Source organism: Phodopus roborovskii, unplaced genomic scaffold (genome assembly GCF_943737965.1).
Source record: "Phodopus roborovskii unplaced genomic scaffold, PHOROB, whole genome shotgun sequence".
Lineage (NCBI taxonomy): Eukaryota > Metazoa > Chordata > Mammalia > Rodentia > Cricetidae > Phodopus > Phodopus roborovskii.
Window position 1 is genome coordinate 8,369,355 of NW_026126480.1, and position 19,979 is coordinate 8,389,333.

At 42.3% G+C, this 19,979-nt stretch overlaps 1 protein-coding gene across 1 annotated transcript in view; it reads left to right on the top strand.

Moving 5' to 3' along the window:
• Tenm4 (teneurin transmembrane protein 4) overlaps positions 1-19,979 on the top strand; it is a 701,768-nt gene that overhangs the window by 137,016 nt on the left and 544,773 nt on the right. Inside the window, exon 2 of the mRNA XM_051192264.1 lies at positions 1,552-1,607. The gene's annotated coding sequence lies outside the window, so the exon portion shown is untranslated. The remainder of the gene's footprint in view (positions 1-1,551; positions 1,608-19,979) is intronic.

Consider the following 19,979-nt stretch of genomic DNA (forward strand, 5'->3'; position numbering starts at 1 on the left):
CGTTGTTAGCAGCTCTTTTGCAATTACAGACTCTGTCTTTGTTGTAAGGTTGCTTCTTATTGGACCACAGATTGAAGGGCAGGAAATAAAGAGCTGCAGGACCTTCTTTTATAAAACCTTTTAAAATGAAGTCAAAGGTCAGAGAGATGGCTGAGTAGGTGAAGTCACCTGTCACCAAGCCCAATGTCCTGATTTTCAGTCCAGAAAACACATGGTGGAAGGAGAGAAGCAATACCCACCAGTTGTCCACTGACCTCCACCTGTGCACTGTAACATGCCTCACCCCCACATGCACACAAAATAAATATTTAATGTGTAAAGTAGCAAAAGTTCTGACAATTAAATAAAGCAAAATAAAAGGTGAATTGACCTTAAGCACTTAGTAAGCTCTAGTATAAATGACACACAGATATGGCAAAAATTAAAACAAAAAAAAAAAAAAAAAAAAAAGTGAAGGCGGCTCCCAGTGACTGTAGCAGGCTTAGGGTCAACTGCCATCCAGGCTGAACATGTTCCCAGTGTCTTTATGTAATCATGTGATAATATCTGCAGATAAGTGTCAGCTCAACAGCTGTCACACAGTAGGGGCACACAGATGGATGGCTTTCCTTTTCTCTCCCCTGGCCTCGTGTTTCTAATTTGAAAGTAGAATCTGTGAGTGGCTGGCTGGTATGCCTCCTTTACTTTGCAGACAAAGGGGTCAACTTGCTGCGGTGAGTCCAGTGGCCAAACCTGCACACCCTGCCCTCCACTGGACCAGGCATAGACAGTGCTACAGCCAGAGACCAGAGAGATGAGAGAGAGTGAGACAATAAAAGAAGGGCAGCAGTCCTGGTCTACACGAGGGATGGGAGGAGGAGGACTTGTGATCTGATGAGACCTTTAGATTTTATGTCCCATTGTCCTGCTATGCGAAATGGTAAACTAGATTCCTAGGGGAAAAAATGATTGTAAGAATGATCCACAAATGGAGCTGCAGAGATAGCTCAGCCATTAGGAACTCTTTCCCAACTCTTCTAGAGGACCCAGGTTTCAGTTCCCAGCATCTGTGTTGGATGTCTCACAACTACCCGTAACTCCCACTCCAAGGGACCCTATGGCTGCTTCTGGCCTCCTAAGGCCCCTCACATGCAAGGCATTCACTCACACAGATGACGCACACAAATATATGTCAATAAAAAATTTCTAAAAATACCTCCACATAATATAATAGAACGTGTTTTCTTTGTGCTTTCTTATGGTGCCCCTAGCATTGTATGCTGGCATCTATGAAAATCAAAACTGTGTGCCGAATGATTGAAAAGCTGAATTTTCCATACTCAGAAAAAAGTACTACTGGTGTCATGCTTAACAGAACCATCATCGGGCTTAATAATTTTATGCCCACACTTCATTTTGTGAAGAGTTTCCTGGTGACCCCTGAGTATCAGAAACATTCCTCTGTTCCAGGGGTTGATGAGTAGGTAGCAGGCATAATAGATGTGGAATTCATGATGCCTATGAGTACAGAGGACACCCAGGGTTCATTGTGATTGTCTTCTTGTTTTGCAGATGGACAATCTGAGGCTGAGAGGGGGCTAGTGATTTCTCGGACACTTGGGCAGTAGGTAAGTTATGATGCTGAATTGGGCCTGAAACAAGGCATGCAGCTGGTCCCCAAAGCTTCACCTCTGCAGGCAGATGCTTTCCAGCCTCCTGACTTTTCTGTTTTGTGCAAAAGTAAAGAAATGAACTGAGCCGGTTTGAAGTATTTGGGTATTAACTGACTTGTGATTTCTGTTTTATTGCCATAAAAATAGCTGGAGTTTAGAGCTGACAAGTTTGTAAAGATCTCTTGGGCCTGTGTTAAGCCTTTCCTTCAGATGGTGGAACTCATTGGAATCTGGCTGGTGTGATACCTGGAGTCTGTCTCTTAGGTAGGCCTGAATATTTTGTGTAATCAGGAGTCAGTAGACTGTACTCAAGTCCTGCAACAACCTATCATTTAACGCTTCATTCTCTGACCAGTTCTTTTTCACCGATCCTTTTGAACTGTTTTTCATCAGACTATTAGATTTTAGCTCTGTGCTAGGCACAAAGAGTGGCAAGTTAATCTGGAATAGGCTGTGCCTCTGGGATATAAGCTTCTCCTTCCATCATTATTGTTTCATGGAAACTTCTAATACCTGCTTTGGAGTTCATGGTTATAGTGTTTTTGTGACTGATTCATTTATTGTAGAATGAAACACCATTGGTTAGTCTTATTTGATACAGACAGTAAATCTATGAATGAGAAAGTACCATGGATGTGTTTGAAATACAGACTAATGGCAATGTATTTCTGATCTCAATGAACTTCCCTCCAGGGGTTTATTTCATGAATGAAAATTCTTTAAAAATTCTTTGATGGTTTCATACACATATATAATGAATTTTAGTTGTGAATGACCATTGTAAAGCTATTCCTCAAGAGGAAGTCCGGTGCTGGGGAAGTGGACATCAAGCTTGGTCCTGTGCCTGTGCAGGGATATTTTCTGCCTAGGGTTTGTTGTTGTTTGTTTGTTTTGTGTTTTTCCCCTGTGTCTAAGTCTTTGTTTTGCAGAAAGCAATGCCTTCCCTTCCCAGAGTGAAGGTAGTTGTGAGCTCTGAGAAAGCTGGTAACCAGAAGGAAACCTGCTTAGGACCCCAGGTCCCCTATTCCCAAGTGACTGGGATTTATCCTATCACAGGGACTCTGCTGAGGGCTATGGGACATACTCCCTTGGTTGTGCAGTGACCCTGCTGAAAGCTGCTACTTCCTAGAGCTTTATGGTTCTGGACTCTTAAGCTAGCTCAGAGCTCCCACCTTTGCAGAACCTTGCCTTAGGCAATGCATGGAGAGTGGTCGGGATTACAGGCTGGACTGTTTGTTTATATGGAGAATGATTTCTGGTAGTTGAAGCTCTTGGGTCCCTTCAAAGTCTGGAATTTCAAAGGGTACATGAATAACCTCTGTCCCAACCTGGTATTTTTATTTGAGTGTGTGTTGGCAGTGGCTGATGGTTCTATAAAATTGAGAAGACACACATTGTGAGTTAAGGGGGGAAGGAAGGGAGGGAGGGAGAGTAAGAATTTCTAAGCATTGTACACACACACACACACACACACACACACACACACACACACGCAGATTTAAGTTTTCATCAGGGCTCTGAAATTGGCTTAGAATGTTTATTTTAATTTTTTATCCATGTGTCTGTTTTAGTCTGTGCCACATGTATATGTGTAGCTGTCAGCCTCTGCTGGAGAGGCCATTGGATTCTCTGAGATCTGGTGTTAGAGGTGTTTGTGGTCTTCCAATATGGGTGTTGGGGACTAAACTTGGGTCCTATGGAAGATCAGTAAGCACTCTTAGCACTGGGCCATCTCTCCATACCCCAAAATGGTTCTTAACAAGCCTTATGGACCTCTCTGATGACGATGGGAGGCCAGCTGTCCCTTCCTCCTGGCTACAATTACACAGATCTTCCCCACCTTCTTCTTTGGAACCAACTACAAACTCTTGCTTCTTGTACTAACTTCTCTGTGGCATCACCTCCCCATCCCCTTTGCAGCACCCCTCCCTTCGGGCTGCGCTCTCTCCCTCCACCTGTCTCACTCAGCACTAACAAAGCAAGTGGCTGCCTGGCCTGACAGGTGATAGCCACCATGCTCCTAGAACCTCATCCGCTGATGTTCAATGTTGTCCCAGCAAGAATCTTTGAGGTCTTTGTTCAGCAGTTGCTCTGAGTTTGGAGTTCAGGGATGCCTTCCTTTCCATGCAGGTCACTTTCAGCTGCAGACAACCAACAGGGCAAAGCCTTCCTTGCCAGGTAGTGTTTCCCTTCATCCCAAAGAGGACAAGGGACAGGCCTGTTAAAAGGCTGACTTGGCTCCACACCGCAAGCATTCTGCCAGGTCTCCTGAGCAGAGCCTGTTCCCAGAGTGATTATCTTTCCTGCGTGAGTAGCAGGTGCATGGTGACAGGAAGCAAATCAGGCTTAGCAACAGACTTATCAGGCTTGCTAAAGAATGTCGTTCCTGTAAACAGGTCTGCGTCCCTCTGAGTTGTTTTGTTTCTTTCACCTGCTCAGTTGTGAGGCTGATATGCTCTAATTTGCACAGTTCCACTGCAGAGGGAATCGGTCCCTGCACTGTGAAGTTCTGTCTGAAGTGCTCCTATTTATCCCCACAGTAATTTGAGAGGGGCTAGGCCAGACAGGTTCTGGTCTCCAAGGAAGCCTCTGGCTCCCTCCAGGAAGCCCTGTGGAACAGACATGTACAGACGCAAGAGTGTGTTTGTGAATGTATGTATGTATGTATGTATGTATGTATGTATGTATGTATGTATGTTCATTCCTGCACTTGAGTCCTAACTTGGCCTTTTATTTATCAAATCTATTCAATCTCTTTGCACAGTCTGTTGCCTACTGGTCTTGAAAGTGTGCCTTGTATATGGCTGCCTAGGTAGGGGACAGAGATGTGTTGGGGTCAAATAAGATGCCTGTTTCTCTCTCTTTCTCCCCCCCCACAAAACACTTAAATTAAAAATAAAAAAGATGCCTGGTCCTTATATTGATATCTCCAAGGCAACTTTCCCCCTCACATACTCTGTAGACCCCTCTCTCTCCAAGGCTGTGACATCTTCACTTGTCTTGCTCACAAGGGACTAAGCTGGCTTGGCAGGATCGCTGCTGTGTGCCTGGAAGCCTAGCTCAAGGTGTCTCATGTTGTCCTAGCAGGAAACTTTGGAGTCTTTGCTTAGATAATGGAAATGTCTCTTTCAGCCTCAGTTTCCTCCTTTTTTAAATGAAGGGAAGATTGCTGATGATACTTATGGTACACCTGACAGATATGTAATAGCCGCCGTTAGTACTTGTCATGGGAGCAGCAGGAGTAGGGGTTTCAGTATTGATAATGCATCGTTTTTTTTTATATAATTTTTATTTAATTTTATATAACAAAGTCCAATTAAATGAAAACAAACATTTATACACAATATTTGGGAATTTGGGCGTCGTTCTTTCCAAACTACTTCCTGCTGGTAAGGGCGCTGTCTTGGGGGATTCGAAGAAGATTCAGATATCCTAGCTGTAGTCTGTAGGGCTGTTTTGTCCAGCTATTTTGAATGTAGGATCAGCTTGTACTCTGTTTCAGGTGGTCTGGCGTGATCAAACCACATTAGTCTGGAAGGAATCCACATCTTTTCATTTTCTGTGGAAACAAAAATAGAAATCCTTTTCCCCAGTAACTTGTTCTTCAACTTAAATTTTGGAGTCAAAGCGGTTTTTTTGGTTTTTTTTAATTTATTATTTTACATGTCGATCCCAGTTCCCTCTCCCTCCCTCCCTCCCTCCCTCCTTCCCTCCCTTTTACCCTCTCTGCCCTCTCACATGCACTCTAAACACCCTCCCCTCCCAACCCCCCCACCACAATACCATATGTAGGGGAATGCCATCCAGTTGGGGTCATGTAGATCTAACAGATCATGTGAAGTAGGGACTAGGGCTTCTCTCCTATCTCTAGAATAAGGCAGTTATTCCTCCATGGGGGATATGTTTGCAAAGTCCTTTTGTGCACCAGGGATACATCCTGGCTCCACTGTCTGAGGTCTCTTAGACTGCTCAGACCTTCTGGCTGAGATCCATTTTCAGGGGGGTCCGAGTCAGTCCCCTGTTGGCTTCCCAGCTATCAGTCTAGTGGCCCTTAGCTCCTCCTTGTTCAGGTAAGCTGTCTCTATGTACTTCTACCGCATGGTCTTGTCCTCTCCATCTGCTTCTGGGTTCTAGTTCGACTCAGTGTTTATGTATGGGTGTTTGCTCCTATTTTCAACAGGCATTAGTTGAGGGCTCCATGGAGAAGTTAGTTGTTGATCTCACTCTCTGGGAAGGGCATTTATGATAGCCTTTCCACGGAAGATAATGCATCGTTTTTATAGAACTTCATATTCTCCAAGGTTCTTTTACATTCAATTCTCTTAACAACCCCACAAAAGAAACAAGGCCAGGATTGTTCTGACTGGAGATAAGAAGACTGAGATAATGAGAAAAATGATGGGAGTATTCTGAAGTTAGCTGCTGAAGGCTGGGTGGAGCCAGCAAGAGTCTTGTAGCTATAATGGAGGGGCGGTGGTATGAACCTTGGAATGTCTGGGAGAACCTAGTGTGTGCAGCTTCTCCTGGAGCTCAGACCACTTTTCCCTGTTCCCCTGCTCCCATCACCCACCTTCAAATAAATAGGTCTGGCCTACTTATTTGAAGTATTCTGCCTAATTCTTATCAACTGCTTCATCTCTGGGTCTAGACTCTGGTTCCTGGGGCTGCTGTCATTAGCCTACAGTGGGTGCAAAACAAAAAAGGCCACTAGTGTCAATCTTGCCACAATCCTGGTGGCCTGTTGCCAGCCTTCAGATTTCCCCAAATGCACAGTCTGGGGCTGGGAGAGCACAGCCACTTAGTGTCAGGTTCCCAAGGCTTATTCTTCCCTGTAGCCAATGGACATTTATTAAAATCAACTAGACCCTCTGGTGACATACTACGTGCATTATGTATATGTGTTTCCTAACTTCTTTCAAGATGAGATAACTCAATTTCAAAAAAGTTAGTGAATGAGACCAAGCTTGCACAAGAATCTAACAAAAATGCTAGAATTTATATCCAGGTGTTTAGACTACAAGACGTAAGCACTGGCCTTATATGAAGCAGGTAGCATACAGTACCTAGCACAAATGAGGTGTTGCTAACTGGTGCTGGTTCTTTTAAAAAGAATGCTACATCCCAATCCTTGGTTGTCTGTGATCCCCTTCCATTGGATAGTGATGTTCCCTGAGGTAACAACTAGAAGTCCCAGTCTCAGTAGGGTACAAGGTCTGCAGCATCTAAGGGATAAAGGATGGAATGATCAACAGTGTTAGTAGTAAGTTATTGATTGTGTGTTAACTGTACATAATGTTAAGGGTTCTCATGTGTCACTTAAGGATGAGATGAGCCTAAGAACTGCTAGGTGATGCAAGTTCTTCATTGTGTAGCCATTCTAAGTATAGACTCTTTCTAAACGGTAAAAGGTTTGGTCACTCCACATGGCCTCTTGACACAATCAGATATGTAATTAGCAGAGATCTGTGAGTCTGCTGCAAACATAACATGGCATACTGTTTGTACTAAAGTAAACTGTACTAAACCGGTGCTCAGAGGTACACTATTATAGTAAGTAGAAGTGTAGTCTAAAAGCATGATTTAAAAAAAGAAGAAGAAAAAGAAAAGCTAAATCCTTAAACTTACACAGTAGCTTGCTATCACTACCAAGTAGTGTATACTGTAGGCAAGGAGCATGCTACACTTTCATACCTCTGGCTGTGCAATAGCTTGTTTACATCAGCATCACCACAATCATATGAATAACACATTGAGCTCTGCCGTGACAATGATGTTACTACAAAGCAAGAAGAACTCTATCAGCTCAGTTATAATCTCAGGAGACTGCTATTGCATATATGATCTGTTATTGATTAAAACACCCTTGTGTGTCATATGACCGTATTATTTTGTTTAATTTTTGGAACACCCTCTATACTAGATGCTGTAGTTATGACCATCTTACAATAAAGGCAATGGCTTGGACATGTTTAGTTGCTTTCCCAGGTTACATAACAGTAACAAACTTGGGGAGGAATCTGATCTAACAGACATAAGAGCTGGCACTCAGTGGATCTCCTATCCACTGAGATGCACTGGTTTCCTTAAGTAATGTTTCTCATAGATACAGCTGGCAGTCCTGGCTGCATCTGTGAATTCTTATGAAGCTGTCACTCAAATCTAATGTCTGACAACCTAAAGCAGTTTCCATGCAGCCAGGGAAAAGCTAGAAAAGGCTGAGAAGCCATGTCATATATGAAAGATGATATGAAAAGCCATGACTAGAATGGATAGAATACGTTGAGGTCTTTCTGGGGAGTAGACCTCATTTGTAACATATAGGAAGGACAAGGACAGCATTAAGAGATGCCATCTAAAGTAACGGAAAATGGTGGGAAATTTTGTAGGTGCATTTTTAGATCTGGCAAGTTCCCTACAGCCAGATCATTGGTGAGTGAGGCTGAGTGAAGGGGGGAAGGCAAATCTTGATGCCTTGCTCTCAAGGGACCACCTTCCCTTTCCTGTGCCTTCCCACAAGATCACCCAGGCCTGTGACGTGTTTCATCATGTGGAGTTTCATCTTATGCAAGCCAGCGAAATGGTCCTTCAACCTCACTGTGGCAAGATAATTGACCCCTTGTGACTTTGTCCAAAGGGTACTTGGAACATGTGCTCTTGTAATGTCAAGCATCAGAGAAGCTGACTGAATCAGGAAAGAGGGCATGGGGAGTCTCCAAGCGGCTACTGGAATGTGACTAGATTTCTGATGGAATTCATAAGCTGCCAGGGTTCCCTCACATTGCATGAATCCAGATTACATTCAGATTCTTGGAGACAGCAATTACTAAGTGGCCTCCCATATAAGTACCAGAGTGGAAGAACCTGTTTGGTGAGTGGAAAGGTAACCAAAATATCCATGTGGTGACCAGTGAGCTATAGTATCCCATATTTGCCTTTGGATAGAATCAGAGCATTGCTCTCTTTGTGGCTGTCCCTGTGCACCAAAAGGAGAGACCATCCTGGGTCAGAGGCCCTATCTCTTTCCTGCACTACAGTGGGTTTTCACCCGAGCTCTTCAGAGCATCAGTAGAGGTAGGGAATCCTCTCTAGGGCTTTCATGTGAGATAAACTGGAAATTCTCTTTTGACTCCTGTGCCCCAGCTGAGGAGTGTCCTCTCTCTATTTATATGTTAGGTTTCTATGACACTGAGGCAGATGTTCAACAAGGGTATCCAACCATCCATGGCAGTGTTGTTCTGTAACCCACACCCATTTCCATTGTCTGTCCTGATGGTTAAATGTCCATGTACCACAGTTGGTAAATACTTTGCATTTGACCTCTGTTTGCAAGCTGTCCTTTGTGTAGAGCCAAAGGGACCGCCTCATGCCATTTGCTCCTCACACAGGTCCAAAAGGACAATGATTAGTCATCGAGCAATTGCTGCACATAACTAAGTACTCAGACTTGCTGACAACTGCTTCCTTTGCTCGCCAGCCTACCCCAGGGTAGCAAGGTTCCTGGGAAGTCACCAATCCACACCAGTACATGAGACTGATGTGTTTGTCTATAGCCCAATGTTCCCATCGACTCAAAAGCCCAAGTCTCATGGCAGCAGCAGACTTGGGAGCTGAATCTGTCTTTACTGCCTCAGCCACCACATGTCCCTTGAGTGAACAGGTAGCACCACCTTGAATCACATGACTGTGAGACTCCCTCTGCAGAGCTGGGGAGAGCAGCTGCCTCAAAGGAGTGCAAGTTGAGGCTTCTCGGGCAGAACCCCTCCTGAGTATCCCTTACTCATTTTGTTCTAAAAAGGCAAAAAGTAAAATGAATAGCAGAAGAAATATTCTATAAAGGTAAATGTGTACACTCAGGATCCAAGTAGACCAGAGTTTCTATGTAGGCTGTACTCCTTATTCAGACATTTGATCTTAGAGAAATGGATGAATCTCCTGTCTCAATTTCCTGGTCTATAGAACATGAATGATGATAGAAATGGCATTTAACATTTACCATGTACCCAGTAGAATTTAGGCATGTAGATGGCAATCCTTGCTAAGAAATACAGCATAATCTCTTCATCTTACAGATAGGGAAACTGAGGCACAGGTGACTGGGAAACTTCTCTAAGGTCAACTTCTCTAAGATCACATGGCCAAATGGTAGAGTCAAGCCTCACACTTAGATGGCATGGTGGCAGAAGCCATAGTTAATCTGTGTGCTTGTCTGGATCTATATGGGACTGTATAGGGACTGTAGGGGCCCTTCCTGGCTCAGGGACTAGAGCTGGCCTCCATTTCTATCTACTTGTTCTGAGTCTATCAGAAACAAGAAGCACTTCCAGCAAGAGCCCCCACTGTGTGCTCCAAACTGTGCTGCAGGTTCTATGTCCCTCATCTCCTTTCAGTGTCATAGCCTTCTTTCTTAGTCCCAACCCAATCACGCAGGTGAGTGAACAGCAAGATAATGAGCCATCTCAACAATGAGCTGCCCATTGAGGGAGGGGGAATCCAAGCAGGGGCAAGAAAGCCCTTTTCCAGCTGATAGCAAGAACTTAGACATCAAATTGTTGCACCACCTTCCATCTCCACTATGGTCTTCCATACTCACTGCAGGATCTAGACAGAACCAAGATTCTGGGGTTCCATGATAGTATAAAGAGAGCAGTTAAAAGGGTCCCCTAAGCTAATTTTCCAGGACTCTCTCCTGCAAGGCAGGAGAATCATGAAAGGCAGAGTTGAGCCTAGACTTTGCAATAAAAAGTACTGTGTTCAAAAGAATTAAAGATAACCTGGCTTCACTGTGCCTATGGTAACACATCTAAGTTGATGCTGACTACATCATGTTGAGATTCAGGGGAATGTATTCTTCAGACCCCTGATGACATCTTTGATCTATGATCCCCAAACTAAAATGTGGACAAGAGCAGTCTCACCTAGAGTCAGAGGCTAGGAGAAGGAATGTCTGAAATGAGAAAGAGCCAAACCAGCAAAATTTTACCTCAGATATCAGTGAAGGGGAAGAAAGAATGGGAAACTTGCCTTGGAGTCTCCTTGCCACCTAAGGAAAAAGAAAGCTGATGAAATATGTGTTGTTCTCATTGGCTAGCACTGAGTGCTTTGAAGGAATAAGCAAACACAGATGACAAGCTATTAGCTAGGCATAGAGGCATAAAGCTTATGCAGGAATGGCTATACATGATGGATTGAGTGGGCTTTCCCTGACTGAATCTGGGGCAGATTTCCTTGCAGAAGGTTTGTAAGGGTGTGTTCCTCAAACCAACCACAGACAGTGAGAATAGAAACCAGGTGGAGACAGTGGTGGGCAGAGCTACAATGTAGTAATAGCAATGCTTTAGTTGACCCCCCTGCAAATCATGGGATGCCTTCTCAGATAGCCCACATTAAATCTAGTGCCATTCACCTTACTGCCAGTGTAGTGACAGCTGAGGACTGCCCACAAGTGACCACTCTCTTGAGCTGAAAGTCATTTCTAGAGAGGAACTCAACTGAAGATCCAACAACAACCCTCTCCAGTGCTGGAGGAGCGAGTGCCTTGTTTCCTTTGTACATAGCAGGCAGCTGTCATTCTTGCCTGCCAGCCCTCCACAGACACCCCCAGTTAACACTGAGTTCTTTACCATTGTGTTTCAGTGAAGTCTCAGAACTCCCCCAAGTGCGGTGTTCTGGATAAATGTTCCCAATCACTGGAATCCACTCACAAGAAGGAACTTATTTGTTCCTTTTGCCCTCTCCATCTGTAGGGGACATTTATTGATGGTGTAATAATAAGTCTTCAGTGTTATGATTGAGCTGGCAAGATCGAACACTTGGCAGACCTCGGACAATTTCCCTGACATGTCTGCTGGAAAATGTGATTTTCTTGTATTTTCCCTTATTATGCTCCCAGACCACATTCCATTTGAGTACAGACTTGTGTTCCTCTTACCATGCTCAATGCATTTCCCCCCACCCCAAATTCATTTCTTTTCCCTTTTATTTACTGGTCCACACTCTTTGCAACTGTGGTTAATCCCTAGTTAGCCTGGCCATGCAATTATCCCTGTAGCCTTCCTAACATGGCAGGTTGTATCCATGCTTGTGGATATGGAAGACCTAAGGGAGAACAGGGAGGTTACAGTGTTTTGGGAAGATCAGACACCCTGGGAGAGATAAAACCTGGCTTTATTTTGCCTCTGTTTTCTTTTGTTCTCCCTTCTTGAGCTTTGGTATATTTGCTAGAGTTACTTTTTTATTTGCCTCGCCTCTGTGTGTGTGTGTGTGTGTGTGTGTGCATGAATGTGTGTGTGATTGTGTCTATGTATGTGTGGTATACATGTGTATGTGGTATATGTGTATGCATGTATGTAATTGTGTATATGTATGTGGTGTGTGTGTGTGTGTGTGTGTGTGTGTGTGTGTGTGTGTGTGGTCATGTATGTGTGTGTGCATATGTGGATGCTACCCTCAATCACTTTCCACCTCATTTTTTGGGACAATTTTTCAGTGAACCTGGAACTCACCAGTTTGGATAGATTGGTTCCCCAGAGAGTCCCAAGATCCTCTTGTCCCTGTGTTGGGATTATAGAGGTACACTACCCCACTCAGATTTTCACATGAGTGGTGTGGTTCAAACTCAGGCTCTCATGCTTTATGTAGTAGGCACTTTACCCACTGAGCCATCTCCCCTGCCCTTGAGGTGATTTCTGAATGGTGTCCCTTGCTGAGTGGGGTCTGGCTTTGGTTGTTATTCCTACATGTCGCTTGTTGATTCTACCAAGTCATTGAAAATCATGTTAGAGTTGTGGGAGCTACCCATCCCTGCTCTTCCTTGGATAACCTTCTCTTTCTTTCCCAGGCAACATTGACCCTTGATGTGAGGAGAGTGGAGCCTTTATTCATTTATAAACAGGTTTCTACTGCAAGAGGCCTTTGGGATCACAAACTTGCTGACAGAGCCAATGAGCTGGGTTAGACACCTAAACCAAGTCAGAGCTGGTAATGACTCTTGATAAATGACCCTGCTCTAGGTTTAGCTGGCCAGCTACAAGCTTGATAGTGCCCCTCCAGGGTTGTAGGGCTCTTTGAGTGGAATGTCAGAATTCCGCTATTGCTCTTGCATTCGTGGAAGTTGGTTTTGATAAAGGCAGGACTTTAGTTCTGAGCTGGAAGCAGACTCCACCAGAACTAAGACAGTTCAGGGCACTTCAAAGGGGACCCACTGAGGTCCAGTTCTGTGCCAAGTGTTGAATCTTAGTTCAACCCTAGGGTCATTGGCATAAAACCAGTATCCCACAGTTTAAATTATAAGCATTGGTCCTCAGCTCATTGACAATGTCTTCTGTACTCTGTATGGATTATGATCTTGGCCTTTGAGATGATGACTTCTCTATACAGAATGGAATTTAGAATCAGCCTCAGTGAACAAAGATCCTGATTCGAACCTTTGCTCTTGTCTGTAGCCATTGTCTAAGAAGTTCATGAGATGGCACCTGTGAAAGCTACTACAGAGCAAACAGAGGCTGGGGTGAGGGTTTGTAGCTGTGGTTCTTACTTTCTTTTCTTGATCTGAATTTCTTGGTCTAGGCCATTCACCAGTACCTCCCAACATGTGTGTAGAAATGTCTTTCCTCTGTGCACACAGCCACTCAACAAACTATCTGTAAATTATCGTTACCCTTTCCCAATGAACACCATTGAGCAATTGCAATGTCCACCTTCTCCTTTCAATTCTAACACTTTTAAGAACAAAGCCTCATTTTGATACATTTTTTGTCCCTAGTTGGTGCTCTAGAGCTGAGTGAAAAAAAAAATGAAGGAAAACAAGCACTATAAGAACCTGGCAACGCTGGGCATGGAACGCAATTCTCACTGTGGCTGTCTGGTGTTATTTTGCATCTGAGAAAAGGGCACTGGGGCCAGCCCAGATAGGTAAAGACATGTACACAGTAGCACATGGTCATCTACTGCCAGCATGAGGAATAGAAACCTCAGCTCTCCTAACTCCAAACACGGTGCCCATTTTCTATACCATGTCCCATTTCCTTTTTATATTATTGTTCCACAAACAACAATAATGGGAAAAGAAATAAAATCACCTTCCATCTTACCATTTCTAGCAAGTCAGCTGTTTCCATTTTTTCCACATTCCCTACAGCCTCTTTCTTGCATATTTTTTTATAACAGCATTATTGAGATATAATTCACATGCCATAAAATCCACCCTTTTAAAGCATACAATTCCCTGGTTTTTAGAGTACTCACAGAGTTGTGCAACCATCATCACTATCTAATTTTAGAACATTTCATCACCCCCCAAAGAAGCCCTCATTAGCAGTCATTCACCATCCTCCATATCCCCCATCCCTGGCAAACACTAATCCACTTTCTCTCTCTATGGACCTGTCTATTCTGAAGTTTTTATAGAAATTGAATCATACAAGATGTTGCCTTTCTGTCTGTTTTCTCTCACTTAGCATGTTTTCAGTGCCCATCCATGTTGTAGCATAAATTAGTATTTTACTCCTAACACACACACACACACACACACACACACACAGACACCTTAACAATATTTACCCATTTATTACACTTTCACACTTTAATGGACTCTATTTCTTGACTATTATAAATACTGATTTATGTGCAGAGTTTTTGTGGATATATATTTTCAGGTCTTTGTGTATAATCAGAGAATGATATTACTAGGTGATATATCTTTGGAAATGTACCCTTACGGCAATATTTCTGGGTCCTACATTCTTTTTGCATATCCTAAGTGTGATATTGCTAGGTATTACATTTTTGGGGTGTATCCTGGAGTTAATACTGCTAAGCTATACATTCTTTGAATATAGTCTGAGAGTTTTGTTGCTAGGTCCCATGTACTTTGGCTATATCCTGAGGGTGCTATTGCCAGGTCCCATATTCTTTAATTATATTCTGTGAGTGATATTGCTGAGTTTCTCATTCTTTGAGAATATACTGAGTGCGATTTTGCTAGGTCCTCCATTCTTTAGGTATATCCCGAGGGTGATGTTTTAGGTTCTATATTCTTTGCATATATCCTGGGAATAATATTGCTAGGTCCTACATTATGGTTGTTAATATTTTTAAGAACTGCCAACCAGTTTTTAAAACAGCTATACCATTTATAATTCCTCTGGATATGCATGAAATTTCCAATTTTTCATATGTTTGCTGTTCACTGCACATATATATACATTCTAGAGGTTTTCATGTGTTATCTTGTTGTGATTTTGATTTGGATTTCTGTAATGACTAATAGTGACATCATTACATGTGATTATTGGCAATTTAAAATTTTTCCTTGGAGAAATATCTATTATAATTTTTGCCCATTTGCTAATTGGTTTGTCTGTCTTTTTTATTGTGCTATAAGATTTCATATATTCTTGATTTAAGTCATTTATCCATAATTTGAGAGTATTTTCTCCCTTTCTGTGAGTTGTAATTTCCCTTTCTTGAGATTATAGTCTGAAAGGCAAATTCTTAAATTTTTGATGAAGTCCAATTTAGATCCAATTTCTCTCTTGTGTCACATCAAAGAAGCCACCGCTTATCCAAAATGGGGAAGCTTTTCTCCTCTGTTTTCCTCAAATACTTTGAGCTCTTACATCTAGGCTTGTGATCCACTGTGAGTTAAGCTTTGTACCTTGAATGATGTCTGAGCCCAGCTTTACTCATTTGCATGAAGATGTCCAATTATCTTTGAATCATTGATTAAAAAGACTTTCCTTTCCCACTCATTTGTCTTGGTACTTTCGTCAGAAATCAATTAAGCATAAATGTGAGACTTTATTCCTGAGCTCTCCATTTTATCCCACAGATCTGTATCCTTCCAATGACCCTCATCTCCATTATTGTCCCTGAGTAGCTGTTTTAAAGTTGAAAAGTGTGCCTACCTCAACTTTTTTCTTGCTTTCGAAGATTCAGTCTTCTGTATCTCATGCATTTATGTACATTTTTTTAGGAAATAAATCTCAGTTTCTTTTTTAAAACATTGATTTATTGTATGTATGATTGCTCTCTCTGCATGTATGACTTTATGCCAGAAGAGGGGCATCAGATCCCTCTATAAATGGTTATGAGCCACCATGTGGTTACTGGGAATTGAACTCAAGACCTCTTGAAGAACAGCCAGTGCTCTTAACTGCTGAGCCATTCCTCCAGACCCTCATCTCAATTTCTAAAAATAAAACAAAGTAACACGGGTCATTGTGATATTAGATCATTCGATTTATGAACATAGGATATTATCCTAATTAGTTAAGACTTACATTTTTTTTCTCTCGGTGATTTTTTAAAATATTCAGTATGCATGTTTTGTATTTATTTTTTAAAACATATTCTTATTCTATTCTTTTTGGATAGCATTACAAGTAAAGTTGTTTCCTTGATTGCATTTTCAGATTGCTCACTGTTAGAGTTTCTATACTCTTGACATCTTGATCAACTGTTTATTAGTTCTGTGTGTGTGTGTGTGTGTGTGTGTGTGTGTGTGTGTGTGTGTGTAAGAGAGAGAGAGAAAGAGAGAGAGAGATCCTTAATATTTTCTATACCCATAAGATTTTGCCATATATGAATAGAGACAGTTTCTTTTTTTTTTTTTCTGCCAGTCTGAAAGTGCTTATTTATTTTCCTTGATTAATTTATCTTAAACTTATCAGTCTCTAGTCCAGGAGAAATGTTAAAAGTAGATATTTTGTCTTGTTTCTAATATTAAGGGGAAACTTCTCATTTTTTTACCTCTGAGTCAGAAGTTAGCTGTTAGGGCTTCATAGATGGCCTGCCTCAAGTTAAGTATTACTATTGCTCATAATCTTTTGAGTGCCCTTTGTCAAGAAAGAGTATTGGATCTTGTCAAATGTTTTCCCCGTGTCTGACCTGATTGTGGAATATTGTCCTTTATTGTTTTAATGCAGTATATAAACATTGATTGGTTTTTGCATGAGAAGCCATTCTGATGTCTCTAGAGGAATCCCACTTGGCCATGATGCATAATCCCTTCTGTAGGTTTCATGCCAACTCAATAGTATTTTATTGAGAATTTTTGTTATCTTTATGGAGTACATTGATATGTAATTTTCTTTTATTGTGTTGTCTATCTGGATGAGCATCAGAATCATAAAATGACATGAAAAGAGTACCTCTCCATTCTTGTATTTCTTGCAGGAATTTACCAAATATTTGTATAAACTTGCTTCTTACTTAAAAACTTGTAAAAGTTGTGATGAGGGGCTGGGAATTTAGCCCAGTGGTAGAGCTCTTTCGTAGCAAGTGCAAGGCCCTTGGTTTGGTCCTCAGCTCCGGGGGGATGGGGGGTGGGGGACAAAATAACCAAAAATACTAAAAAGAGGCAGGTAAATCTCTGTGAGTTTGAGGCTAGCCTGATTTACAAGATGAGTTCCAGAACAGCCAAAGCTACACACACACACACACACACACCTATCTCAAAAAAGAAGAAGAAGAAAAAGAAGAAGAAGAAAGAAGAAGAAGAAGAAGAAGAAGAAGAAGAAGAAGAAGAAGAAGAAGAAGAAGAAGAAGAAAAGGTAGTTGTGATGAGAATAAAGGTTTTGACAGCTCATGGCTAGGTCTTTCCATATGCTTATGTCAGAAGGGGGGGAGTCAAATAACAAAATCTTGATGTTGAATTGAATCTTGAATATTTCTCCATAAGTAGAACTGTAAATGTCTTACCGTTATGCCAGGCAAGTCCCTTAACTGCAGAGCAAGGGTGGGCAGAACAGATAGAATTCCTGTTTTGAAAGAATAAGTAACTGAACTATTTTAGCTCAGATAGGTTCTTGTCGGAAGCAGACGGTTCCTCCATCACAGATAGAAGGCTGGCCTCTCCATTATATACCGAACAAGATCAATGTTCATACCATCATCTTCCTTGGAATCCATCCCGGTCACAACACCCACAAGTATTAGGAGATTAGTGTTTAAGGGGCTATCCAAAGGACCCTGGGTTTTGTTTGTTTGTTTGTTTGTTATTTGGTTACTTTTTAACATGTGGATGTGAGAAAGGAATGTTCTTATCTTAAATGGCTTGTCATAGAAAAATAGGAGTCTGAGATTATCTTCATAAATGCAGCCATTTCACTACTGGACAGGTAACAATGACAATCATAACATTTCCACTAGATAGGATTGGAGATGTGGCCTCTTGCTCATTCATTCAATCAGTCTTTTCATTAGTTAATGCAGCAATTACTTATTAAGCTCCGTTCCTATGCCAGCCCCTCTACTGGAATGTCTACACAAAAAGGAATCTCTCTGAATCCCTGGCCCAGAATAGTAGATGCTCTGATGAAGATGGGGAGAGGGAGGATAGCAAGTTATATAAACAATAACTCTCAGGCATAGGAAGAACTGAAAACTGGGTATGATAGGAGAAATAGAAGCAAGGAGACATCAGGATTGGTCAATGTCAGGAGAAATGTGTACATAGAGTCTTGAAGGATACATAGCAGAGTCCCACCTCCACAGGCCTTTTCCGGTCTGTTGTAATCTAAACAAGACATTCAGATGACTAGGAGGCTAGAGTAGAAAGTGTTGAACTCTGACCCTGATTCTGAACCCAGCCTTTCTCATCTACAAAACAGGGTTGCTATTTCCTAGGTTGTTGGGAGGATGAAATGAAAAGGTGATCATAAGCTGGGTATAGTAGCACACACCTGTAGTCCCAGAGCTTGAAAGGTAAAGGAAGGAGGATCAAGAGGTCAAGGTCATCCTCATCTAAAATAGTGAGCTCTAAACCATCCGGCCTCAGGAGACCCTGTCTTACAAACAAATAAGCAAACAAAACAAAAGGAAAGAATGATAAAAAGGATCTCCAAAGGTTTTAGGAATCTCTGTTGCCAGCTGGACCAAAGTTAAGTCTCAGGCTGTTATCTATGTGCAATCACCACTGTTGAGAACTGTACTGACCAGCCCTACTTACCCACTGCAGGTTTTATCCTTGACAATTCATCTAACTCTTGGAGTCTCAGTTTCTTCCTCTGAAAAACAGAATAGACTATGATGTCTCTCCTTCATGGTGTTGCCAAGGGGCGTTGGTATGATGATCACTGTATCTCTCGGGCATGTTGGGTTTCAAATTGCTTTAAAACTGGTTATGAACACCAAGCTCTATTTTATCCCACCACCTAGTCTCCACATGAGGGCTGCCCTTCTCCCTTCTCACAGAGCCCAACACCATGATGGACCCATAAAGACAGTTGAATGTTTCTACAGTTGCATTTATTTCCAGCTTTCCACCCTTTACTCATTCCAGGTTTTTGCCTAACTGCAAAAAGAATTGACTGTCCTTTCAGAAGTCTAAATAAACAAATCAGGAAAAAAGATTCTAAATCATCTCATCTTATATATCTGTTCTACTGAGTAGAACAACCAGGTATTCCATTAGCATCTATCCAAAGAGAGAGAAGACAGGACCTTCAGCTCCTGCTTTGCTAATCCAGCCTAGCTTGTTCCACTTTATGCAGCTAAATGGCAGGGCTGTGGCTTCTATGATTTAGGGCATTAGACAGTGTCACCTGGAAGGGATGTCTTTAATAAAGCTTCATACCACTGCTCCTCCCAAGAGAAGAACTTTGGAAAGACAGAGTGAGACAGAGGCTGCAGGTTATACAGGCCAGGGGAACAGGGATATAGGAAGATGGGAGTTACACCTTGGCATGTGTCTTGGGGGAAAGCATATGTTTTGCAGTCACCTTAAGAGATAAATTTAGTGCAGAGTCTGTTCCATACTTGGTTTTCCCCACCATCTGGCTCCCATACAGGACATCTATTGATTCTCTTTCTACCCAAAGTCAAAATGTCAAGCTGAGGCATCCCCAGGTCCAGAGTCAGGCTCTGAAGTTACAGCCCCTGCCCTAATGTTCCTTCACCTGGATCACCTACTTACAACTAGGCCCTAGGATAAAGGAAATATGACTTCCATCTGGAACTGTTAGCTGAGGCAGGCACCTTCAGATGGCTGAAAAAGGGTCTTTGGAGGTCTCTGGGGAGACTTTGGAGGCTGTGGTCAACTGTGCCTTGGGGAAGAAAGAAAAGGAAGCTCCTGAAATAAAATATCCTAGTCCATTAAACACCTGAGACTTCAGGATTTGCCAGTAACAGAAAAAAGCAAGGGCTCAGCAGGTTTAATGTCTGCTGAGAGCTACTCTCTGCTTCCAAGATGGCACCTTTCGCTCTGTCCTCCAGAGGGGATGATTCCATGTCTTCACATGGCAGGAGAAGGCATGTAAGGGCCTAACTGGATCCCTGTGTTTATAAGACACTAAACCACTGGTGAAGGCAGATCCCTCGTGTCACAGT